Source organism: Zalophus californianus, chromosome X (assembly GCF_009762305.2).
Source record: "Zalophus californianus isolate mZalCal1 chromosome X, mZalCal1.pri.v2, whole genome shotgun sequence".
Taxonomy (NCBI): domain Eukaryota; kingdom Metazoa; phylum Chordata; class Mammalia; order Carnivora; family Otariidae; genus Zalophus; species Zalophus californianus.
The window spans coordinates 105,331,346-105,358,202 of NC_045612.1; the positions used below are offsets into that span (position 1 = coordinate 105,331,346).

A 26,857-nucleotide genomic window follows, 5' to 3' on the forward strand; every position below is an offset into this window, starting at 1 on the left:
AAGCACCGAGATAGACAGGGCATGCCCATTAGCCAGCATTGCTTTTTTTTTTTTTTTTGAAGATTTTTATTTATTTATTTGAGATAAAGTGAGAAAGATCACAGAGGGAGAGGGAGAGGAAGCAGACTCACCACTGAGCAGGGAGCCTGACGCAGGGCTCGATCCCAGGGCCCTGAGACCATGACCTGAGCTGAAGGCAGACGCTCAACCCACTGAGCCACCCAGGTGCCCCCAGCCAGCATTGCTTTTTGAGGAGCTCACTCTTCCCTCTACATCTTTGCGGTTCAGTGTGAGGCACTCAGAGCAGCAATACTGGCATCGTGGTACCACCTGGGACTTTGTTAGGAATGCAGAACTTTGGCTCTCTCCCAGATCTACTGAATCAAAATCCCCTGGGTGATTCATAAGCAATTCAAGTTGGGGAAGCATTGAGCTGTAGGACTATGTATGATTCACTTCTCCATCCCTGAGCAGAGCAAGGCAACCCATGCAACAAGGTATGGTACTTTCCATTAACATCAGCTTCTTGCTAAAACACCAATTAAGGTGAAGAATACTGGCGTCCTTTCATCTAGAACTACAAGTAACAAAATAATGCCTACTGCTACCAGTGCACTTTGCATGGATAATCTCCTTTACAAGAAAGCACTGACAAAGTCAATTCTGCATGGATTTACTTTCATGCCTTCGTCCTTATCGGCACTGGAATGTATTTACCTTCACTGCTGGTTATGGCAACAGGCCCAGGTTCACCACTCAAATGCCTACTGTAATACAGGATCGCCAGCAACAAGATGCTGGAAGCTGGCCAGGCTCCTAGCCTTTCTTGTCACAAAGTCACCTGGATGGGCAAGGCAGAGGAGGGGAATGGGTAACAACAGGATGTCCCAGCAGCCTGCTGTACAGAAACTGAGAGAATGAAGTTGAGCAGGGCGGGAAAAAACAGACACAGTAAAGAACAATTTTGAACACTCTAACCAAGCCAAGTACTGTTGGAAAAAATCCTATCAGTGAGGAGTTTACAACAACCAAGGATGTGTTGGCAGACCATAGAACTGCAAACAGCTTCCAACTCTGCACACTGAATTGGCACCCTCAACTGTAGGTTGTGTGAAAGCCCCAAGTAAAGATCCGTTCATTCAATCAATCAAGTATTCACTGTGATCTGTTATGATGAGCCCTACGTGCTGGGCTAATTTTTTCAGAGATGTATCAGGTCTTTGTGAAGCTTCTATTCTGACAGGAGAGAGAGACAAACTAATTACAATAAAGTAAGTACTTTAGCACCAATTTGTATTCTTACCATTGGGGATGATGGAGAGTGGTGTTGGACAGCACACTCTACCAGGGAAGTTGAGACAGGCTTAACAGAGGAGACACCTGAGATGGGTATTGAAGGATGAGTAAGAGTTTTCCAGGCAGAAATTAGTGGGAAGCATATACTAACTAGAGAGGAGTGTGTATATGTGTGTGTGGGGGGGAGGGGTAGGTATACGTGTTTGTGTGTGTGTGTGTGTGTGTGTGTGTGTGTGTGTGTGTGTGTGTGTGTTCAGCACTGTAAAAGGGTATGCATGCTGAGAAGTCATTTCGACAAGAGTGTGAAATAAAGCTGAAAAAGGATTCTTCAACTAGATAGTAAAAAAATGCCTGTCAGGCTAACCCGTTTACAGTTAATCCTCTAAGCATCAAGGAGGGATTGGAGGATTTTATACAAAGGAACATCAGGATAAGGTATAAAGTTAAAGATTGATAAGATCATTTTACATAGATAACAGTTGTCTGTAGTATCACCTATGGGTCAAAAAACAAAACCATGGATAACAACAACAGTGGTCCTGGGAACTTTTTGTGGAACTTGGAGAGCTAGAAAGAAACAAGAGGGTAAAGGGAAAATGTATAATCAAATACGTCTCTCAAAGGGATATTGGATATTCCCGCATTCAAGCAGCTACTTTGTGCTAGCCACTCAATAGCTTTTCTTGAAGCAATAATAAAGGAAGCCTTGTTCATCACTGCAGCTGGCTAGATCTGCCCAATTTACAATTTCCCCAAACTCAATCACTACATTTTTCCCCTTTTCTACATTAAGGACTATTGCAATTTGCATGTTATATTAGATTTGAAATCTCAAATTAAAATATGTCACTTATTTGAAACATTCACATCTTCATGTCAGTCTGACTTTGGTACCGTCCATCACACCTAACTATTTCATTCTTTAAGGAACAGGAAAAAAATCAGCAGTGATAGAAGTTGTATCACTTATAGAAGTTATAAAAGATATAAATATCCTTCTTTTCCCCCAAATCATTTAGCATTTTCTCTACTTTCTTCATTAAAATGCACTTCCTAAATTATGTCCATTTTGGGACTTTTTAAATTCTGGTCTTAAAACTTGCCAATAAAATGAAAGTAAAATGTTCTTTTAAATGGGCTTTCTATCTTAAATCATTTGGACACTTAATTGTCCTAGTATGTTGAGTTTTTGAATGATAATTACAACACAGTATATGTAATTTGATTACCTGCTCTCTGCTTACAAAAGTTATGATTCAGCTGTACACATTACTGTAGCTACCCAAATCCCATGCTTTGATAGTAGTATTGTTTCAGTGAAGTAGGTCATGAAAAGCAATGATTACTCAATCTCTGAAGATTAAGGTAAGTGGTAAAGATTAAGTTAAAGACATTTTCTCAGATACAGAAAAGACAAGAAATGAGAATATAATGATACCTACTTAGAATTTATTATGATTTATATATCACTTAAGTGAAGTGGTCTTTCCAGAACAACCAACAAAAATCTTCTATATTTTGAGAGCCTCATTATTTTTGGTGGCCTGACCACACAGAAAGTGTTTGCTAAATTTAATGGTGCTTTTGATGTAGTCACAGCATCACTGGTCTCTACCAGCTCTGAATTTCAAAATATAAAAGAACCAGACTTCAAATCCAAGAAGAGAATGCACTCACTTGGCATCTAAGCAGATCATGGGACTACCACAGGTACCCACAATATAAAGCCAATCAACATAAATGTATTACACCTAGAGTCAAAGCGATGTATACCAGGCCCTAATGCTGTGTACTTTGATCTGCTGTGGTGGGAAAGCAAAGTCTTGACAGATCCATAGCATTTTGCACTTGTACAGACTCGTAGACATTCTGGCCCGTGTCATGCCTTCAGGAGAGAAACTTTGTCTACCAAGTAAAAGAATCAAATTTTAGAGATCAGAGCCCCTGCACACAAAGCCTTTACAGGAATACCAAGACTCCATGGAATTCTCTTCAGATACTGTCAGTTCCTGTACAGATGGACTCTGCTATGTGCGTGGTGAACATAGCCATTAAATATTACTCACTCTCAGGATTTTAATAGAAGGATCACTATCTATATAAACATGGCTTTTTTCTCAACCCACTAGAGATTCTTGAACCCACCCACCAGTAACTATTCTGAAATAGTCAAACTCCATCCACCCACAACCAGCAGAGGAGTAACAAAGTGAAGTAGGCATGAGTGGCAATAAAAATGCTAGAAAAAGTGGTTCTTCTAAAATAGTTGGAAGAAAACTTACAATGTTTAGATCAAAGTAGCATCCAGACAATAATGTGAAGTTTGCCACTCTTCTTTTTCCCCTCTTTCTTCCATTTCTCACCCTTTATCTGGGTGGTAAGAAAAATAATGAACTTTGGCAGAAGGAGGTGAATATCTGAACATATCAAGCCTGGAGAAAGGAAATGAAGTTGTATGAAGAACACCCAAAAGAATGAAAGAATAAGAAAAACCGGCAATAGATTTATTCACAAATTGCCTGTTTAGTGAATTCCAGAGTCAACATTCTCAAAGTATTTTTAGTGGAAGAAGAAATATATACAAATGTATCATTTACCCCTGACTTAATGTAAATCTCTGCATCTATAGTCAGAAATCCACAGAATAAACTATGGGCACATTCTGTCATCTAGTTTAATTACACAAGGCTTGGCAGGCAGTAAAACATTTGTAAATTTTCTGGAAAAGACTAAGCTATATGAATGAAATATAGAAGAATGAATGTATTTTATTAGAATAGGCAACTGATGATTGGGAAAGAGACAAAATGAGAACATCCATTCAATAGCTGGAAATAATACTTTTTGTTTTGACTTACAAAGGCTTCCAGTTATAACTATTATTCAATGTTTTCACAAATAAAGATAGAAAAATAAAGTATTTATTTTCTATTGAATTCCACACACTAAGACCTGCATTTGTGATACACATAAGACTATCTCATTTCAATTATTATTTTTTTTCTATTTATGAAATGTGGGAAAGAACCACAAATATTAAATATGTTCAACAATTCAAACTGTCATTGGATTCTACAAAAAGAAATTGGTTAGTCATTAAAATGTATAGTGGGAATATCATTTTTGTCAGCTCCTTAACTCTTGGGGAGTTCTCAGTAATCTTGTAAACCATCTTATTGCAGTATTCTTAAAATTTTCCCATGTTAGAGAATATTTAATTGTCACCAACTTTTTAAATTATATGAAGTTTAAACTGTATAAAGTAAAAAGAACAGTGTTATTTGAATTTACTGACATATCTGAGCTATCGACTATTGCTGAATATTTGTATACCTTTCTTTGTCCTTTACTAGATGAACCTAATAATAATAGGATCTGCTCATCTTTACCTAGAGCAGACATTCTCTTCTCGTGGTGCCAATTAGTAAAATTTCAATTTGGAAGAAAGGGTTCAAAAGCTGTAATACTTTTGATTTTTGGAGTACGTCATGTGAATTAACTTCCGTGAGACACTCAGTAATAGCCACCTTTTACTGAGCCCCTAATATGTGCCAGGCCTAGTGATAAAATACTTTAACTGCACCATCTTATTTAAATCTTCACAACAGCATCATTAGGTATGGAGGATTATTATCTCTATTTTGTAACAATATTTATTCATTTTGTAAATTTTCACCAAATTTACACTGTTCTTGGTGCTTGGGACACCACAGTGAACTAAATGGATGAGGATCCCTGCTCTTGTGGAGCTAAAATTGTGGTGATAACCAATAAGTATAATAAAGAAGTAACTTATAAAATATGTTACAGGCTAGGAAATGCCTAAAAAAAATTAAACTGAAAGCTGACAAGGAGATCAGGAGTGTGTGGAGGTGGGTGTGTTACAATTTTCGAGGGTGTGATCAGGGTGGGTCTCATGGAGATGACACATAAAAGCCAAAAATGGTGGAGGTGAGAAAGTGAGCCTTGAGACCTCTGGGGAATATTGTATGAGATAAAGAGAACAGCCAGTGAAAAGGTCCTAAGGCAAGAGTTTATCTGTCACGTTCAAGGAACATCAAATTGAGGATAGAAAGAAATAAGAAAGTTGGAAAAGCCTCGATGAGTAGGAGACATGAAGTCAAAGAATTAATGTAGGCCATGTCTCTAGGCCATCACAAGTATTTTGCTTTGACTCAGTAAAACCAGCAAGCTTCACATGATCTGCATTCCATTTTCAAAGGACAACTGTAGCTGCTGTATGGAGAGCAGATTGTAGAGGGCAATGGCAGAGACACAGAGTCAGTTTGGACAGTCACTGCAGCAATTCAGGAAAGAGATGATGGAGGCTCCAACAAAGGTGACAGCGGTAGACATGGTGATACGTGGTTAAATTCTGGATATGTGTGAAGATAGTACCAACAGGGCTTGATGACACATTGGATGTGGCATGTCAGAGAAGGAGAGGAATGATGAATGATACCAAGATTTTTGGCCAGAACACATAGAGGGATAAAACTGACATCAGTTGAGATGGGAACACAGAGTAGAGTAGTGAGAAAAGACAAGTCAGTTTTGGACAAGGTAACTGACAATGTCAAATAGGTGATGATGTCAGATAAGCAGTTGGATGCACGTGTTTGGAGTTTAGAAGAGAGACCAAGGTGAGGGTATAAATGTAGGAAGTGGCGACAAAAATGGTATTTATAGCCATGCAAATGGCTGATGAACTCCCTAATGGGCTGAGTGTAGACTGAGAAGACCACTGAGAGCTAAGCCATAGGTCATTCCAACAAGAAGAAGAGGGAAGGGAAGAGACCAGCAAAGGAGACTGAAAAGAAGCAACCAGCGAAATAGAACTTAAACCAAGAGATTGTGTTATCCCAAAAGCCAAGTGAAGAAAATGTACCAAGGAGAAGGAATGATCCATTGTACAAATGCTGCTCACAGATCACCTGAGATGAGGATGGAAAAATGACCATTGGGTATGGTGACAAAACTATGTAATGTTCTTAACTGCTATATTTTAACAATGTAACACATGTGAAAATATTAAAATAATAAGGATTACCATTTATTGTATAGCTACTATTTATAAAGCACTACACTATATGTTTTACAAATATTATTTTTACTTCCCCCGGTAATCCTAAAGGTAGGCATTTTTTCTCTTAAAGATCTGGAAACCAAAACTCTGAAACACCAAGTGACCTGTCAGAGTTTACAGAGCTAGTAAATGTTAATGCCAAAATTGGAACTCAGACTTGTCTTGATCCTAATGTCAATTCTAGTATACCATGAGATCTTCTGCAATTAGGAGAGAACATATTAATACCAAGAAGAGTGAAGATGAAAATTCAATTTTTTTGGGCGCCTGGGTGGCTCAGTTGGTTAAGCGACTGCCTTCGGCTCAGGTCATGATCCTGGAGTCCCGGGATCAAGTCCCACATCGGGCTCCCTGCTCAGCAGGGAGTCTGCTTCTCCCTCTGACCCTCTTCCCTCTTGTACTCTCTATCTCTCATTCTCTCTCTCTCAAATAATAAAATAAAAAATCTTTAAAAAAATTCAATTTTTTTTAATTGAGGCGCCCTTTTTTTTTTTAAGATTTTATTTATTTATTTGAGAGAGAGAGAGAGCACGTGCGCATGCACACACACATAAGCAGGGGGAGGGGGAGAGGGAGAGGGAGAAGCAGACTCCCCACTGAGCAGGGAGCCCAACAACGTGGGGCTTGATCCCAGGACCCTGAGATCATAAACAAGCCCAAATCAGACACCTAACTGACTGCGCCACCCAGGCGCCCCTCAATGATTTCTTAAAAGCTTCCTCTTAACAAATACTTACATGCTGGGGAAAAATTATAGAGAAAGAAGTCACAAAGCCAAAAAAAATATGAGGAGTTTTATCACCTTGTAATTTATAAAAATGCAGTAGCTACCTAAGTATAGGCTCCAGTCCATTTCTGTTTCACTCACCTTCAAAATTACTGTCAGGTTAATGGTCCTAAAACACTGTTTTCTGCATTATTGATGTAACCAAAACCTTTGGCTAGAGGTTCTAAGCTCTCAGCTTGGCATTTAGTGTGTCTTATCAACTGACCTGGCTTTTTAAAGCATGTGGTGGAGCCTGTGTTCTGACCTGAGGGATGGAATAGACACTCCCTTTACTATATATATCCCACTGCATCAGGAATGCCATTATATGTGCTAAGCTGGGCTTACTGTGTTATTTCAACAAACTCCTCTTCCTTTTTGTATCTTGCTGAGACCAGGATACCTTTGGAGAACTTTCCTTCTTTCTTTGTTTCCTCCCTCTCTTTGATCATTACTGAGTGATACTAGGGGCCAGGCACTGTCCCAGGCACCAAAGATATGTGGTGACCCAGAAAGCTGAGGTCCTACCCTCTCAGACTTACATTCAAGTCGGGGAGACACACAGAAGTAAAATTTTTAAATGGTAAATTTGATGAGAAAAAGACACAGCTAGCAGTGACTTGGGAGCACATAATATTCTTAGGAGAACAGTGTTCTCCATGGCGGGGAACTCTCAGCATTCAGAAATCAAAGTTATTTCAGTTAGCACATGGTGGTCAAAAGAGATAGAGATATGCTTAAGTTGAGGCAGAAGAATATCACAGGCAAAATCCGTACACTTCATAGTATTGTCAGGGGCCAGGTAACTAACTGCCTGGTTTAAGCTTATTATATTCAATGGCTGGTGTCTTGGTCTATGCAGCTCTTTCTTTGTTTGGACAATGACTTGGAACTCAACATATTTTGTGCATTGCCCTAAGCTCTCCCACACTTTAATATTCCAAAAATAAAATTAGAACAGGTCTCATACAAATAAGTTTTTTGAGAGACTATCCTTTGGAATTAAACAATTTCCACTTACCTTTTGAGATTCTCAAAAAGAAAATTTGTGCAAATACAAATATAAGCTTTGAGGCTGTAATTCTTCCTTACGATGGTACTAAATTGTAATAGCTACGTCTGTTCAACATCTGTGACTTAACTAATGATTCCAGTGAAGTTAAACTGAACCCTCAATTTGTTAATATCCTTCAGATCCAAAAATCTGGACTGAAGCCACATGATGAGATTTTATAATATGTATTCTTTTTATACTTTTGTAATCGTAGCCATAGTAACAATAAAACAAATAATACTACTAGTAAGATTGGGCTACCAGGAGTACCAAAACCAATTTAAGATGAGTTTAGATCTACCAGGATTTGAATCTTTGGTTCCAAGAAATTGGGTAAGGCCAAGGAAGATGCTAAGAGCAATAACCCAACACCTTCTCTGATTATGATCTTAAGAAATTAAAGCTAATTTTAATATTGGGAACAGGAAATAGTAATTCTGTTTTTTTAACTTACAAATATAGATGAGGTTTAAAGAGCTTCTGATGCACAGTCTGTTCCACTAGGCATCACTCCTCTCCCATACCATCTACATAGCTCCTGAGTAGGAAATTTAAAATCACATGACTTACTACTTTAAGAAATGTGATACTTTGTGTGGCAAAGCTAAAATCAATTGACTCAACTCTAGGAGGATAAAAGAAAAGTGTGCTGTGTACAAACAGCATGATAAAAACAGTAAAAATGGAATAACTTATGAGCCTGGAGCCTTGAAGTTATAGTGAATTAAAAAAATACAGTCAATATATAGAGATGCTGAATCCCCTTAATCAGCTTAATAATATGTACTTAAAAAATAAAACATTTACATCCATAAACACAAGGGGAGTATTGTAATGGAAAAGGAGTATCATTTTCATTGAATTCTTGGTCTTTGAAAAATACCATAAACTTTTCTAATTACCAAAGACATGCAAGGACCAGAGAAGAAATGGATCCAGTATTTGAAGAGTAGACTTAGTGGTGGTGGTGAGAACTACTTGTTTCTTTTAAGACAAGTCTTTAAAAATACTTAGCAATCTACGCCTTTACTTACATTGGCAATGAGTGAATTGCCCATTCTAACCTAGTGCTTGCATTTAGTGTGGAGAAGGTACATAATCTGGGAGTATTGGTTGAACTGAATTGAATGTCGAATGTCAGGTCAACTGAGGAGAAAAATAGTCAACATGGTTTTTGATTAAAGTGAATACGAGGTAACGGATAATTATTTGAGTTGTAGTAGAGATTTTATATATCTGCAAGGAGGTGTACTAAGTTCATTCTTATTCAAATTTTCTATGATTTAATGAGTGGGTGCCCATTTAGACACAGCCACTACTCTTAAAAATTACTGGCACAATGGTCTCAGTGAATTCAACTTGACTAAATATCTTTACAGGAAATAAAAACCTGAAGATGCCTATACCACCTCACTAGGGCCAAAGAAAGCATTTTAATATATGAAGTAATAACACTTCCCTTGCATTAAGGAAATAAATTAGTATGTCATGTAATATAAAAGTGAATAGTGTCATATGACTCTTTTTTTCAGTAAGTATGGAATTCTTGGATATATTATTTCTATAATTCCAAATTCATTATATTCAAAACTAGTCCTACCCCCCCACCGCCGCCACTATTCCAAATCACAGATTGGCTAACACTAAGGAAACACTGCTTTCGTTATGTTTGTTCTATACCAGTAAATCTTCAGGTGCAACCACACCGCAATCGCTTTCTTCCTCTGCCGCAGAAGCAACTAAACCGTCTGTTTCCAGGGAACCCAACTGAACACAGATGTTTTCCCCACTCACCCATAAACATGGCAAGAACTTTCTTTACAATCTTCAGTCCATGTTAAGCACAATCCTTATAATAGACAGGACCCTCAAATAGTTCTCATTCACATGAAGGAGTTAATCAATTAAATGGCATATTGGAAGGAGCGATTTTGCTAATTTAATAGGATCAAAGAACAGTGGTGACCAAGGACCAGCATAAGCCATACTGGCTTTCTTTCCTAGAATTTCAAAGTGTTATAATTATTGGGAATTAAGAAAATGATTCATACTTGCTAGGAATAAATCCTATTTTCTTTTTTTTAAGATTTTATTTATTTATTTGAGAGAAAGAGCACAAGCAGGGGGAGCCGCAGAGGGAGAAGGAGAAGCAGACTCCCTGCTGAGCAAGGAGCCTGATGCAGGGCTTGATCTCATGACCCTAGGATCAAGACCAGAGCCAAAGGCAGAAGCTTAACGGACTGAGCCACCCAGGCACCCAAATCCTATTTTCTTGTTACCGAATATATATTATACTCTAAAGCAATACTCTTTTTCCATATGATCTTAATAAAAAAAAATCATTTTGGATTTTATATTTCGAACTTGCCATTACATTACATAAAGCACTTTCCTTTTTCTTTTTCTCCCCAGCTGCCTTTTCCAACTTCCCCTTCTTCCCAAATGAATTGCCAAACATTCTCACTGAAGAGTTACATATAAACCACAGCATTTTTGCTAGGGTGGGTGGTAACTTTCTAACTAAGCAAAGAGAGTTTGAATGGATACATTCCATTATAGAATGTTGCCTTCTGCTTAAAAAAAAAAAAAAGTTAATTTTAAACTTTGGCTCTGTAATTACCTAGCACTGGTAACAGTAGTTTAGTCTTAGAAAAGAGGCAAGGGAAAAGGAAATGAAGAGAGCCCATGATGGCTGTTGGAGAACAGGGGTTCAACAGTAAGAAAGTTGCAATAGAGATGGAATTTGGGAGCCCTTGGGAAATTCACAAAACTGGGAATCAAAGGTACCTTAGAGATACAGATTCTTAATTTGTTCCTCTTCTCCCTAAAGCATAAATCTGAGTAGGTCATAGAATGTTCTGTTTTCCTTATGCCCATGAAACCCCATTCCATTTGTTCCTGGCTGCCAGACCTGGAGACTTGGGGCTCCAGCCTTACCTTCTTACATTCTGCATCAAGTATCCCATGATACTATGATATCTCTGTTCTTGATTCTCCTCTGTCTGGAATGTTTTTCCTTTCCACACCAGTGTGAGCTCCTTCAAAGTCTAGTTAAACCTCATTTCCTTTAACGAGCCTCTCCTAACCCCTCCAAGTGCACATGTTCTGACCCTTTCCCAAGCCTGTACCATACTTGACACCTCTCTTGGAAGTACACATAGTAGACTATCATGAATTACAACTACATATGATTTTGTTTATCACCCCTACCCCTGACCATCTTTGGGCCCAGATATATGCTATCACTCATCTCAATATCCCTTGAACACGCTCTTATAGCTCCTTGTACAATGAAGGCACACAAATATTTATGGTGGGAGTAGAAAGAAGGAAGAGGAAAGGAGGGAGGCAAGAAGGAAGGAAGGAAGGAAGGAAAGAAGGAAGGAAGGAAATGAGCAAAGAAGGGTCAGCTATTTTTTCTATTTGTAGATTACAAACTACTAATACTAATCCTTTCTCCTTTATTACTCAATTTTCCTTTTTGGCTTTCCTAAATCAGCAGTTTTTTTTCCCACTTTACCATGCTTCATGGGGTTGGGAGAACTCTGACCTCAAACTGATCTGTTGTCACTAAATGCTTCAGCATTTGTTCATGTCACAATGATGTACTGGTGACCTACTCTAAGCCATGCACAATGCTGGGCCCTGGAAATACAAAACAGACAGGCACTGGCCTCCTGGAGCGAAGCTAAACTGTTCACTCACTGCGATGAGCACACTCACTGATGGAGCGGCTTGCTCTGTGACTGTGTTATTATGGGCCTGGAGGAGAACCCCGACAAGGGAAAGCAGCAGAGTCCAAACCCCCTAGAGACCCCTTGAATGCATTTACTCTACACACTGTGGCACTGGAAACCTCTTGAGTACCATTCAGGAGTTCAGTCATGGTGAGAACAATTAGGGGCTCAGGGGTATTCAAAAGCCTAGCACTGCGAGCCACCAGATTCATTTGTTACATTCAAATTTTCTTCCTTGGCCACATGAAGCTTTGTTTACACAAAATAGCTGATACCATTTTAAGTCTCTTGGCTTTCCATTTTTACTGCTGTGTTTAGCTCCTCTGACTGTGTTCCTTCTGAAATAAAGTTGGCAAGAGGCTGGGAACATTGTGGTACCCATAGTCAGTGTCATTTCTTCAAACAGGTATGTTCGGCAGCTGCCTACTCAGGAGGACGAGAGGGCACTGCAAGATCCAACCAGAATAAGAGGATGTTCTTCACAGCCCCCTCTCCACCTTATCAGCTACAATGCAATCTACTGAAGCCATTTTTATCTGGGTCAGAACAAAATAATGGCATATTTTCTCCAAATGTCACTATCCTAATATGAAGGGGCAAAACCTATTATTGCCAATGTTTTCCTTTAGCATATTACCAGTGGTTCATATGTTACACATCTTAACAAAAATCAGAGATCCATATGGCTGTATCTCCTTCACCTAGTAGCTGTATGGTGGTAGCTTGGCAAATCAGATATAAATAATATTGCCATCATTATTCCCAAATTGGTTCATTATTATGGTCTATGTAAGCAGAGTGACCCTGTTGGTGAAGAAATGAAATATGGAATTCCATATCTTCAAAGAGGGGCCAAATGTGGCTAAAATATATTTTGATAAGGACCTCTAGGGGGATGACTTTGGAAGCAAGAAGGCAGGACACAATCCTAAGAGCCAGAGACGTCCATTGTGGGATGTGTGGGAAAGTCAAGAAAAAGGAGGGGCTCCAAAGAAGAGCAATTCCTTGCACGTGGGGAGATAGAAAGCTAATGGGAAAGAGGACAGTATGGAAAAGCAAGGATGCCCCACCTGTGACCTATTTTTCCAACTTTCCCTGTCTTGTGTCTCCAGAGAGCAAATGAGGTCAAGAGTATATGGTGTGCATAAAGGAAAAATAAAGTCCGCAGATTCCGAGTGGGGGTGCCATGTGAATGATTGCGAATCAATTAAGTGAGTGAGAGGCCAAAAGATGAGATGCACTAAAATTAGCTTCAACAAGAACAATTACTTTTCTTATGCTTCACACTACTACAAAAATATCTTATGGCAGGACATATTGCTACGTAACTAAAATACTCTGCTGAGGGCTTGTATCATATCAGAAAAGTGGAATCACACATCATGGGAGAGACAGCAAATGAACTGTGAGATCTTGGAACTTAATTTCATTCCTCTGGGTCAAAATTTCCTTGTTGGCTAAAATGACATAATGGGGCATCTGTATACTTCCACGCTTTATATAATTTCATTAGATTTGTATGAGGCTACCATAATCAGCTCTGGCTACATTTATAAGAATTCATTTCCATTTGACTGCAATAAAAATGGTGTTTATTTTATATTTTAAAATGCAAGTATTCCATAACATCAGACACTTCTATGTTATAATAGTTTAATCTTAAAGTTTGAAAATGAATTTACCTGTGTTGGAATTTTAAATATATTCTTAGGAAACTAGATACTCCAACTCTACACATCCAAAAATCTAATTCCTTTGATTCACATTTCACCATCATATGCATTTGCTTTTTATTTTGTATGTAAGATAACATGTTGCATGTGCATATGTAATGCAAGTATTTTGAGTGTAGACATATGCCTTTTATTTAGGGCTGCAGGAGTTACTCCAAGAGGTCTAGAATCTAGACTATACACCAAATTTTTTATATAGATAAATAATGTATTTCAAAGATATAAATAGACCCTGTTGTGACTATACACAGTCAAATTCATTTTTAAAAGACTGATCATATGCATAATTATCATTATTATTATTATGCATTTGCTCAATCAACTGATACTGAAAGTACAACTATGATCAAGTGGCCTCCCAATTTTTTTAATTATAAAGGGGAACTTTAGAGCAGAAAATGATAAAGATCACTATACTAATTCACAGTTGTATTACACGGAAATGTTGATAGGGCAAGAAACTACCAATTAGATCACTTCGATCAGGCCATGACAAAATAAACTGCTATGAATAATTTTATGATTATTCATACAGTGATTTATTTATAATTATAATTCACATAAAGTGTAAGCTACATAATTAACAAACATATTGAAAGAGTGATAGTCTATAATTATATGATCACAATTCACAGTCCATTGCATTTTTTTTTTTTTTTTTGCTGAGTCCAAACTCCACACACAGTATTTCCTGACTTGGGAAATATTACAAAATACAATCTAATTTTACTGTTAAATATGTATTCTTAGATATGTAACTCTTGTATGAACAAAATAACTCAGTGCCATTTGTTGCATTTTATATGTATGAACATAGTAACTATAACACACTCTTTGAATAGCTTGTCATGAGAAAAATTACTTTGAATGTTTTAATATGAAAAGAGGAAAGAGCAGATTTTCAGAAGAAAAATATTAAAAATGCTTTCCTTTCTCCCTCTGCTTTATCCACAGTTCACTGCTTGGCAATTTCAGATTGTGTGATAGGCAAGCACCATCGGGCCGGTCAGTCATCCCTTCTCCAAAGCTGAAGGCCTGAGGAATCTTAGAGTTTTGACACCTGCATATAGTTTCTACACAGGGGAACCAAAAAAGCCTGTCAATTAAGGCTCTTTCATTGTAAGCCAATGGTCAGGGTAAGCAGCAAGGGAACATCCACTGAGCCATGTGGTTGGCCTGTAATGGGATGCTGTCTGCAGTATAAGACACTCCAGGGTGGCATTCTCTGGGTGGAAATTAAAAGCATATTTGTAAGGTGATTAGCAGAATTTATCAAATAAACAAGCCTGTCTACATTCCGATAATATTCCTTTGTAAATATGCCTGAGCAAATCTAAAGCAGTTCCATAAGTCATAAGGGAATATGCATTTTAAAAATATAGGAAACCAAGAAAATGCTGGCTATTTACAGGCATCAGTGAAGTCAGATAAACATGCATGATCAAATTCATCTGAAACAGAGAAATATCGGGGATACTTAACATAAAAAGTAAGACACTGGGAATTTAGAAAGAGGTTGCTCTTTAGTAGGAAAGTTGTTTAAGTCCATGTACATTTACTTTTATTTATGGGGTTAATTTTCCATTTTCCAATTTTACCTTCACCAAAATATAAAAACTTACTTTTTCACCTGATTCTCCAGTCGCTTAAAAACATCTATGGAAGGTTCTATCACCACCTATGCCCTTCTTATATGTGTAAATATATTTATGCCAAGATACAAGAACACTAAAGAAATGCAGTGTTAGTGGTGACACACGGGGGATTGCCTCCCCCTAAAGAACGTTTGTAATTATTGCAATGAGCAAATTCCAAAACAGAACTGTTATCTTTATATTCTTATGCCCTCTATTACACTTAGTATTCAAATGCATTGTGCTTTTGGTAATAAAGTGACAAAATAGTGTAGCTTTTTGGTCAATTGACCCGATTTAAAGTAGTAGCATCAAGTTTGTGAACATTTGTTTTGTACTCTTGGTGCCCAAAACAAACACCTGAGTACTCAGGAGCATTAAAAAAAAAAAAAACAAAAAACAAAATGAAACACCAAGTAATCAGCTGAAAACACTCTCACACACAAAACCCTTAGTTACCATTCTTTGAATGTTATTCAAAAGCAACTGTTTTTTTAGTTACTTAAGGCAACTATATTCCCATATGAGTACTGCTGAAAAAATGGAGTACTGAGTGAAAGTTAGCAACCAAAGCCTTCAATTTGTCTGTTACTTACTCACTGAACAATAGTACCTACCAGCTAACTGTAATTGGGACTAGAGAGAGCCTACAAAGATTTAAAGTAAGAGTATGAGGGAAAAAATGCACTGTTAAATTCATACAACTTTGGAGAACCCTTAAGAATGATTGCATGTATTTCTAAGGCATGGCTGGATGGTGAGCCCTTAGACACATGTCTTCTTTCTTGAGTGCAAAATGTTAACTATCCTTTTAAAGGATTCTTGATTTCAAAGGATTATCTTGAATCCTGAGAGGTGAAATGCAGGGTCAGAAGTCACAAGGCACTGACAGAGCCTGAAGTGCAACAGGGGCCCTCTGACTCAGCCCCAAATTCCACAATACCTGGATGTCTCTTAAAGCAGGGCTCCTTCCTCTTTGACATTCCTGATACAACTAATGGAAATAGGATTGGAATTTAATAATAAAAATGCTGACATGGTTTTATCTATAGCTGCCCAAATGGTGCTATTACAATGATGCTTTATAAGTTGAGCATGACCAGAAAACTTGCTTTTAAATCTTATTAATCAACACTTGGGTGCTTTGGGTGCCACACATTTTATAGTCTGCTTTATAAAGACATGAGATTTACCAAACAGCAAAGATCATATCTGTTGTGAGACAAAGCAGATCCCAAACACTTCAGTTTGTAACACACTAAAAGAATCTGAAATATAAATCTTAAATTAATCCTAAAAGTTCAGTTGTTCTTAAATGTCATTTTAACAATAACATGATTTGTCCACATACATTGCAAACATAATAAATATCTCTTTTAAATTTTTTCCTAGTTTGAGGAATATTGTGATTACTTATCAGCTAGACATCCTGACTTTGCTGAAGCAAATAGTCAGGAAATAAAATGAGTACTTTCCATATTTATAAATGGTATTTCTTCTGCTATCTTCCCCAAATATTTTCTAATCTAACTACATAACTTGGGCTGATAAAAGGGCAATGAAATAGAGAAATAGATATTTTAAATTATTCACTGCCTTCATGTTTAAGTGCTTTCCTATTAAGCAAAGCTTTTTATTACTGATTTGTAGGATACTGAAGAAAAATGCTATAACCTGCCTCGGTTACATAATCGTCTACGAAAAGAAAGTAACAGGTTACAAAGTGCCATCAAAATGACCAAAACTATCTTTCCTAATGTGAATATATGCAGTCTTCAAGTTAAAAGGACAGCAATTACATGGGTCCATATGTTTGATGGTCAGTATCTTTTTTCAGAGACTTTTCTTTCTAGCATTATTTCTATCCCCTACCGAGCTTATAAAGCCTCCAGAATATGCCCTGTTTGGTAACATATGTGTGGCTTATGTCAGAAAACAAATGAGGAGTCATTTATAAAATATTACAATAAGGAGTACATGAAATATCATCCCAGACTGTATTTCTATACGTAGTTGGAGACTAACAGCCTGGAAGCAGCCGTAGTGTTACCCTGACCCCTGAAGGAAGGAATCAGGAGTTAACTTCACATCCAATTTTCTCCACAATATGAACACCAAACCTCCAAATCCACTGGCACAAAAATATCAATGTTTAGGCATGTCCTGCAGAAATATTAAAGTGGTCTCAAATATCGGAGCTCAAAATTTCATTCCCCCATTCCACCATTCTGATTTGGGGTAAGCAGATCTTCACAAAGTTACTTAGTAGATGTCTAGATCCTGCACCTGACTCCACAGGAAAAACAGAAAGAATCATGTCATCTCCATGCTAGAAAAGTCCCTTAGCCTTGTTGGGAAAATAAATGTAAAGGGAAATAGGAAATAGCACAACGAGATGAAAAGACGATTTAATTCCACAGGGTTAGGATTTCAGCAGAGTTGCATTTTGAGAGAATTTAGAATCTATTAAGGGAAAAACAGATCCCAAAACATTAGAAGGCCAAAAAGGAGCTGATGTGTATCTTCTTTTTTTAAAAAAAAATCGCAAGTCCAAATTAAACATCAGGGTGAATGACATTTTATTCTGCAGTATTCCCCCCTCTGTACAGCAAGCACAGTACATTTATCTCATCTCATGGTATAAGTCGCAGGCGGCTGCAACATGTCCTTTAAGCCATTCAAGAAGTAAAACTTGAAAATTGATTGCTCTTTATTTCTGAGATTTGTATTAATAATGAACTCATTGCCATTTATTTTTTAATTTAACAAGGTATTATTACCTTGGAAGGTTTTTACTTCTCTTTTCCCTGAGGCTTAAAATGGCCCAGAAAGAGGTCTGTCAAGGCAAAGATAAAGGTACACAACACTCACTTCTGACACACTGTGGAAGCAATCATTTTTTATGAGGGAAACACCAGGCTGAAATCTGCATTAAGCTCCACCAGGCAAAATGCAAGAGGACCCTGAAGAGTCATTCTGCTCACTGTCTTCATTTCAACCGATTTAACTTTCTGCTCAGTTGGGGTCATGTATGTCAATCATAGGGTACAGAACTATGACCTTGGCTGGGATCATCAGCCCCAATTACTCAACGGGGCACTTGTGAAAGATTGCGGACTCATTTTGACTCTCCACGGGTGTGGCTAAAATTGGTCCTGTCCAGCTCTAAAGCTAACATAGATCTGCTGTCCCTCAGAAACTCACTGTGAGAAAACTCATGCTAAATTTGCCACAGAGATCAGGGTTTACAGGACCCTCGGAGCTAATCTCTGTCTGTCCTCCTCCTCCTCTGTTAGGTGTTACAAGCCTTCAAAAGTTAACAGGGTGATGGAGCCTCCCTCTATACAATCATTTCATCTCACTATCGTTGACTGAAGCTCGCTGATGTAATGAAGTTACATAATCACCGATTATGCACGACTTCCATCCATCTTCCTACATATCCACATATCTTCTCCCCTCCCCTTCAGATCAATCTACCAGGTGAGATTTATAACACATGTAAATGCTCCATTCTCTCATCATAGGTACTGAATATGGGACTTTAGCATTGCAGTACAGTGCACTGAACCACGTCATCAATATTGATTTTTTTATCCCATTTCCCAGGCAGAATATGCTTAAACATCCTTCGTGGTCTAGTCTCTAACTTTTAACTGAAAGGGTAAAATAGATGGAGCAGATAGGACACATCCTCAACTTAAGGTTAAGGGAAGTGTGTAATTGCCTGCATTTCCAAAGCTGGCTGCATTGCAATAGAAGGATGGTCTCTGCTTCCAGACCTTCAACTCCCCTGCACGTGGGTCGCAGCTTCAGCTATTCAGGGTATTAGGTAAATAATTATATTATTGGGCTATTGAACTTGAGAAAGAAAGCATTTGGTGATATTTAAAATAATATTGCATGATTCTCTATTTTGCTCATCATTTTCAGCTTTTTCTTTTCTTTTCTTTTCATTCCAAACGAAAATCCAGTGGATAAAAAAGTAGCCCAGGGTACATAATAATTGCCCATAATCACAACCTAGAGAATAATTAACAATGATTATCACCTTAAAGTTTAAGAACTTGACAAGTGGGATGTCCCTGGTCCCATTGCGGCTGTGAAATGCAGCAGAATGCTGCACTGAGTTGAAAACATATTTCTTTTAATGAATAAAGAGTAGCTCGTTTCATTTTAAATAGGGTTCTTCAGTAAGTGTTCCTTTCACTGCTGCTACCCCTTCCAGAACACAGGAGCCACAAATATTGCATCCAAACAATAGAGTGTCTACCCGGAATTAATTCAAGACACTCTTCCATATCAAAATAATTGGAGGGGGAAGTGATGCTTTGATTTATTTTCAATTACACTCAGAATACAGATCTACATACACACACACACACACACACACACGCACACACACCAACACACCAACACACCCAACTGCAGTTATTCCATTCAGTGCCAATAACGGCCACATCACAGCCATCAGTGCGATGCAGCAATCATCCAAGTCACCCATTCCCATTACAAACGCCCAAGTTTGCTCACGCCACTGATGGGTTTGCATATAGAAAATGACCTTACCCACAACAGTCTTCCAAATTATTCTCCTCTGGATATCAGTCGGCAAGGTAATTGCTGGTCATCACAATGCGTATTCAGAAAAATCCACGTTTTACTCCTGTGTTCTTTTTCTTGTTTTTGCTAGCAATTAATATCGTGAACAAGATACCCATTCACAAATGCCAAGTTCACCATAAAAGCAGATAATTCCATACAGCTCTTCCCTACAAGACTGCCTCCAGTTAGTTCTCAAAGTGCCCGATTGTTTCGTGAAGATACAATCCAGGTGCAGAGCGGGGGGGGGGGGGGGGGGGGGAGACGACTAGGAGAAAAAAGAAGAGGCAGATAGAAAAGGAGACATTGAGAGAGGAGAAAACAGAAAAAGAGGGAAGAAATTTTTTTAAAAAGGAGGAAGGAAAAAGGCCCGTAAGTGAGGAAGTCTGAGAGCTCTATAACAAGAATCGGAGTCTTGCTTGCAAATCTTCTGTATACATGTAGCCCTTCAGATCCTCTTGGTTCCCAAGTAAAATTTCCAGATCCGGGATGCAGCCATAAGAAAGAATCCTATGTATATTTCACAAGTATCCCGCAATAACAGATCCGACGGGGTTTTCCTTGTACAGTACTGCTGTGTGAAAGCACACAACCCCTGCTGTTTGGGAAGGTGTCTCCTGGGTCCTAGCTCTCTTCAGCAGCCCCCAAAAATGATTTTTCAGAAGAGTGGGGGGAAAAAAAGCAGGTTTGCGTTTGCCTTGAATGATGCTAATCCTGAGCGAAAACGACAAGCAAACCACGAATAGCCCGAGATCTTGATTAATAGCCACAATCCACTCAAAATATCCCAGGAAAGAAGGAGCGAAAACAAGAAAGAGAAACTGCAATGCATAAATGATTCCAGTGTTTCTACAAGATCGGTTCATTTGATTGAATGCATTCTCTGGGTTTGCTGCAAGTCATAAAGAGGATAGTGTTACTGCCACCCAATGGATATTTTAGTACTAGCCAATCCACAGAACGCCACCGCTTTGCGAGTTTTAGTTTTCTGAGGACTAAAGAGGAAGGAGGGTAGCCTGGAAATCTTTTGGAAAAGACCCCGAGAGCCCTCAAATAACGGGAATCTGTCTTTCCAGGCAAAACTGGACGGCAAATGGGGACGCTTATCCATTCCTGCGGAAGCCACCTTAGAATTAGGGTTCCATTTCTCTAGGAGGCAGAAAGGTACAGAGATCGATGCCTAAACTGACACGCTCACAATAACCTCCTTTTCATCTCTTCTCTTTAAAGCACATTTGTTATAGCGCGCGATCGCTCTCTGTCCCTGCACCCCTGCCCCCACAGAACCATTCTCAATATCACTTTAAACGGGATTGCTAAAGGGAGCGGGGTGCGGGAGGGGAGGGGACTGCTCCGAACCTCAGGGGGGGCAAGGTGATAATTGTTTCTAAAGGGCAGTTTTGCAAAGTGCTTCAGCCTGTATTGATATGTAAACTGTAAGTCCTTCAGGCGGTAACCCTCCAGGCCGCCGCTCTTTCAGTTTGGGGAGGAGCATTATTTTCCCTAAGGGAGAGGGTTTTGGGAGGTGGGTGCTGGTGGAAAGCTCTCTGGCAGCGTGGGGGTGGGGGCGGGGCGCAGGGAGGAGGAGACTGAAAAGGATCCTCCTCCCCTCCACCGCGTAACCGAGTTCGCTGCAGGATTCTGAGATGGAGTCCTAACGGGAAAAGAGGGACCAAGTAGGTTCCGGTCAATTAAATTGGGAAATTTGCGCAGTTTAAGATCCTTGCCCTTTATACTACCTTGGGGTAGTATAATACCCACCTGGGATTCTGTACTACTCAAACTTGAACGTAGGCATGATCACCTGGGTGTCTTGTTAAAATGCAGATTCTGATTCAGTTAAGTCTGGAGTGAGTTCTCAGAGTCCGCATTTCTAATAAACTGGTCCTTGAGCCATCATAATGCTGCTGGTGTATGGACCACACTTGGAGAAGCAAGACTCTAGGGTAGGGTTAATACTTACGCGGCAACCAGTGTTAGTTTCCGACAGTGGGGTGGGCAGGGCATTTAAAGGACTGAGAAACACTTTTGCAGTCCCCACCCCTCCCTCGCCCCACTATTCGACCTTTCCCAGACACCACCTGTAGCCCCATTCTAGAAAACCTTAACCCACTTCCACAAGCTTTTGTAATGTAAAGTTTAAGAGGATGAGCCCCACATAAAACAATAAATAGGTAAAGCAGCCTGGGCCCTGGAGAACTGGGTCTTCATTTAATTTGGAGAGTAAGACACAATTGAAGATCAAAGAAACGCGTGCACGGATTCCGTGAAACGCGAGCTAAACGAATGCAAGCCAAACTCTGTCAGGTACAGGTGAGGCTGATGGGGACTGGGAGACGAAAGGGCGGTCAATCTGCATTTTTAAGGAGGGAGCATTATATTGAAGTTTTCAATCCAAGGTGAGGGAAGATCTGGTTAAAGTGTGCGGGCAAGGCTGACATACATGGTTTCCCTGGTGGTAACTCACCCAGATTAACCTCCTGTGTGCCAGTCCTTCTCTTCTTCCTGCTCCTTCCCCACATGCTCTAATCCAGAGTAAGCCGAGGACCCGAGGTGAAGGGGAGGTATATTCTCCTCTTCTCACAGCCGGCGAGCGGTATTTTCAACACTTATCACAGTCCTTCAGCTGACCTATTTAAGTGAAGAACTAGACCTCAAGTGGACTGGGAGGGGCACAATTAACAAATTTAATTGCTTCAAGCAAGTTTAGAAGTAAAAGTTCTGTACTGTAGGCTCAAATCCTAGATTTGAGTCTAATTTCTACTCCTAAGTAGCCATAATTTCCCGAGGGAATCACTTTAGTTTCTCTTGGCCTCAGTTTCCTTGTCTGTAAAAACACAGGTTGCCAAGGTCCATTCCAGATTCATATGGTACAAAAATCAAGTCCTTTATTTGCAAGGCTTTGGCCAGTTTGTGACTTTGCACAGAGCATGAGTCCTGATTATTACCTTGACATGGGCTGTATGCAGAGACGCTCCAGATGCTTTGAAAAGTGTAATTAAAGACACAGGTGAACATTTGACCATTTAAATCTTATTGCAAGAGATGATTTAAAATGCTTTCTCTTCAGATCCAGGAAGGGAAGTATTTGTTTGAATCCAAGGTGAAGCATTGTCTATTCCTGGATCTCTCAGAGCCAACTGCGGGCCTCGCTGTTTGTTGCCATGGGATCCTCTTTGTGCGAACTGTCTTGAACTGTGTGGGAACATTTTCCTCTTGCCTCCCTTCAGTTCTCTCTCTAACTCTTCTGAAGATATGTGTCAGAACAAAATGTAACTGCATTATTGCCAATTAAGACTAACAGCAGCTGCAAGGTGCATCTAATTAAGAATTTTAATTACTTCACCAAATTTTCATTTGCAGATGTTTAGAGCATTAAACAATGTATTGTGATTTTATTTTAAAATCTGAAAAAAGCTGACCTCCCTCCAAAGTTGGCGGGGGGGACTAAAAAACTACACAACTCAATGCTGGGTGTAAAAGAGCCTTTGACAAGGGGAGTCGACACCTGGGCACATTGTTTGAGAATAAATGACCTTACGGTCAGGATGAAAAAATAGTGCACGTATTCATAAATATGACTTTTTTAGTAAAGAAAAAGGCCAGCAAATCTGAAAACACTGCCAAAATTAATAATTTACTATTTGAGCAGAATCTTTGCATGTTACAAAGTTCTTCTCAAATGTTCTGTTCTTTTTCTCTTCCAGTATCGGGATGGTTAACAGTAAGTTTGGTGCTGCAGTGTGGGGATTGTAGGCTATAATCCAAAGCATTATGGGGTTTGTAGTAAAAACTGGCTGCAGATCAATTCCATGCTTCTAGCTTCTCTCAACTGAAGGAACTGCTGTTTTATTTTCTCATAATAAAAAAGAAGAATGTCAAGATATTTTAAATAAGAAATTCATTTTAATGAAACAAAGCTGGTATTACTGGGAGTATGAAATTAGAGTTTAGCTACAATAATATTCTGACTGAGGAGATGGAGAACGCAATAACATCTCCTTTATAAGCCACAAATAACCTGAGTGAGCTATTTCCCAACATTACTACCCTATAGCTAGGGTTTCAAAAATCACTTTCATTGTTTTAGCAGTAAAAAGTGAGAAAATATAAGGTTTTGCATGTATGAGAGAGAATTGTGAACACAGGAAATGAACTCAAATTCTTACTGAGTCTGCCTTTAACCATTGGTAGCCTACATTTAATTGTCCACATTTCACATCATCCCTCAGTGAGCAAGAGTTTTATTTAATGTAGCTTTTTGGATGTTTTGTTATGCAAAAAATACTCTGAATATTCACAGTAGCTCCTCTTTTTAATGAAATTAAGGCAAAAATATCTGGAAAATAGGTCTAACGTGGGATATTTCACTATGTTTAGACTTAATTAATTATGGAAATGTATAAATTAAGGAGTTATAATTCCGTTCATCTTTGGTATGCAGATGATTTTGTGTAGGTAAGTACATAATTTATCGAGGTTTTGATTTAACTCTGTTGGCAATTTATTCCAAAAGTTCATTAAACATTTTCTGTATGAGATAAATTCAAAGTCTAGCTCTCCAGTAATGTTCTATGGAATCAGCCCCCCTTTTGTTATAAAGGCTAAAATATGTCTCTTCAAAGTCTCTTTTCTCTGTGCAAGTCCCCATTATCATGCTAAGTTACTTAGAAAGTATGTTTTATACCTAAAGTTGCTTACTGTTCTCTTTCTCCACTTACAGAGGATTCCATGCACAAAAAGGCGACACTAAAGCAAACTATTATTACAGATATGAATAAAAGCAAAATCAAGCACCCTTCATTTTCAGACCTTTTGCCAGCAACATTCATTTGAACCCACCACCACATATTCTCAAATAATGTGCAAAGACTTGAGCATTTCAGCAAAATTCTACCATAAAGTTCAGAAATAATAAAGAATGCTATGAAAAAGCAAACAGCAATGGGAAAGAAAAATGCCATGCCTGCTTTTCTTTCAGATTTCTAAGTTTCAAATCATAAAAATATACAAATATATATCTTCTTGAATACACTTTACATTATTGTTCATACTGCGAATATTTCTTTTATGGTCATAAAAATAAAAGCAATGCCCCAAATGAAACACTATGTACATAAGTGATGTAAATGCATCCCCGGTAGAAAGCCGGCTGGCTGCCGGTGGGAGGGTATATTTATACAGTGTCTTTCATTTGGAAGGTTCCCAAAATGATTTGCAAACTGTATATAGAGGAATTGCTCACCATGGAAATTCACCCACTTTCAGAAGGGAGTGCAGAAGTCATTCCATGCTGACAACTAGTTTAAATAAAACCACAGAACAATAGTTCAGGTGGGTAAAATTGTAATTGATTCAGGGAATGTGCCCTGAAATCCCACTACGTGTCAAGCACGGTTGGAGGTCCTGAGATATCACTGTGGGTCTATCTAGGCAAGCTTGCTGCTCTCCTAAAGCTTGTTTTATTGGAATCTGAGGAGAACTCAGGAGTTAAAAGCCCTATTTCTTGGTGAATTTCTGATCTCCGCATATGGTTCTACTGAAACAAACCACTTGCTACTTTTTATATGTATTTCCATCAGGCTTCATGATATCCAGGACGCATGACCTGTGGCAGTGTATTCGACTTCAAATTGATCACATACCCACACAAATGGCTTCAGATATTATGGTCAAAGCAGGTAAAATGACAATAACATTTCCTGCCTTGAATGATTTGGAAGAGGTAGGGCAGAATTAAAAGTCTTCTGGGTTTGGGAAATTAAATGAAATGGTATTACTATATATACATGGAAGACCACTTCCACTGAGATGATTCAGGGCACTTCATGGTAATTAAGGCATATGAAACAGTTTAGTGAAGGAGGAGAGTGGTATGAGCTAATGTTTCAGAGCATAAAATATGGAATCAAATACCAGTGTATCCTAAATATACTAGATTTATAATATTTTTCAGATGGAAATAGAATGGGAGAAAAGAGTAAAACAGGCACTGTCAAAAGTTCCGCCCAGACCCTCTTTCATATGTTCACAGCCATCACTCTCTTCTCTGTGCCTTGCATTTAAGGCCAGCAGTGGGAACCTCTTGAACCACTGTTCTTGGGCTACTGGTGCTGCTTGACTTGCCTGTAATGAGAGTTGGAAGGGCCGGGTGTTTACAACCCTCCTCCACCTTAGCCAGTGACTGACTGATACGGGAGTATGAACCCCTTGCTCTTTTGACCATAGTTCAGAGGGACTCTGAGGCATAAGTTACATTCTAGAGGTCCCTTGTGAAATCAAGTCCAAACTGGGACTTTGCCTATAATCACACCTGTGCTTGGTGTCTGGGAACCTAAGACAGAGGGTAACTAGAAATAACTATAGAGGTTCCATCTCTAGCTTTTAAAGATTTATTTATTTATTTGAGAGAGAGAGAGAGAGAGAGAGAGAGAGCACAAGCATGAAGGGGGGAGGGGCAAAGGGAGAAGCAGACTCTCCCTGAGCACAGCCCGGGATCATGACCTGAGCCAAAGGCAGATGCTTAACAAACTGAGCCACCCAGGCGCACCCCTCCCCATCTCTAGCTTTTAAATAGTCAACCTATATAAGCTGAAATAGATAATATGTTCATTTCTCCATTTCTCTATGTCATGCCACATGCCAGACAGCACTGACAGCACCGGGTGTTGGGGCTGTAGGGATGACTGAGGCATAGTGTCTGTCCTTAAGGACCTCAAGTCTGATAGTAGAGAGAGACATATCAACAACACATGTGCTACACAATGTGGTGAATACGAGAGATCAGAATTCAGCCTCAAAGAGTCAGGCAAGATCAAACAGGTATGTATCATTTCACTGACCTTGAGGGATGAGCAAAATAAAAATCAGAAAATGAGTGAAGACTGGGAATGAAGAGTAACATCTGAGTAGACCAATTTTCTTCTACTTGGAAGGAAATAGCACTGGT

At 38.9% G+C, this 26,857-nt stretch overlaps 1 protein-coding gene across 1 annotated transcript in view; it reads right to left on the reverse strand.

Moving 5' to 3' along the window:
* IL1RAPL1 (interleukin 1 receptor accessory protein like 1) overlaps positions 1–20,132 on the reverse strand; it is a 1,385,574-nt gene extending 1,365,442 nt beyond the window's left edge. Inside the window, exon 1 of the mRNA XM_027608280.1 lies at positions 19,876–20,132. The gene's annotated coding sequence lies outside the window, so the exon portion shown is untranslated. The remainder of the gene's footprint in view (positions 1–19,875) is intronic.
* Between the last annotated feature and the right edge of the window lie 6,725 nt (positions 20,133–26,857).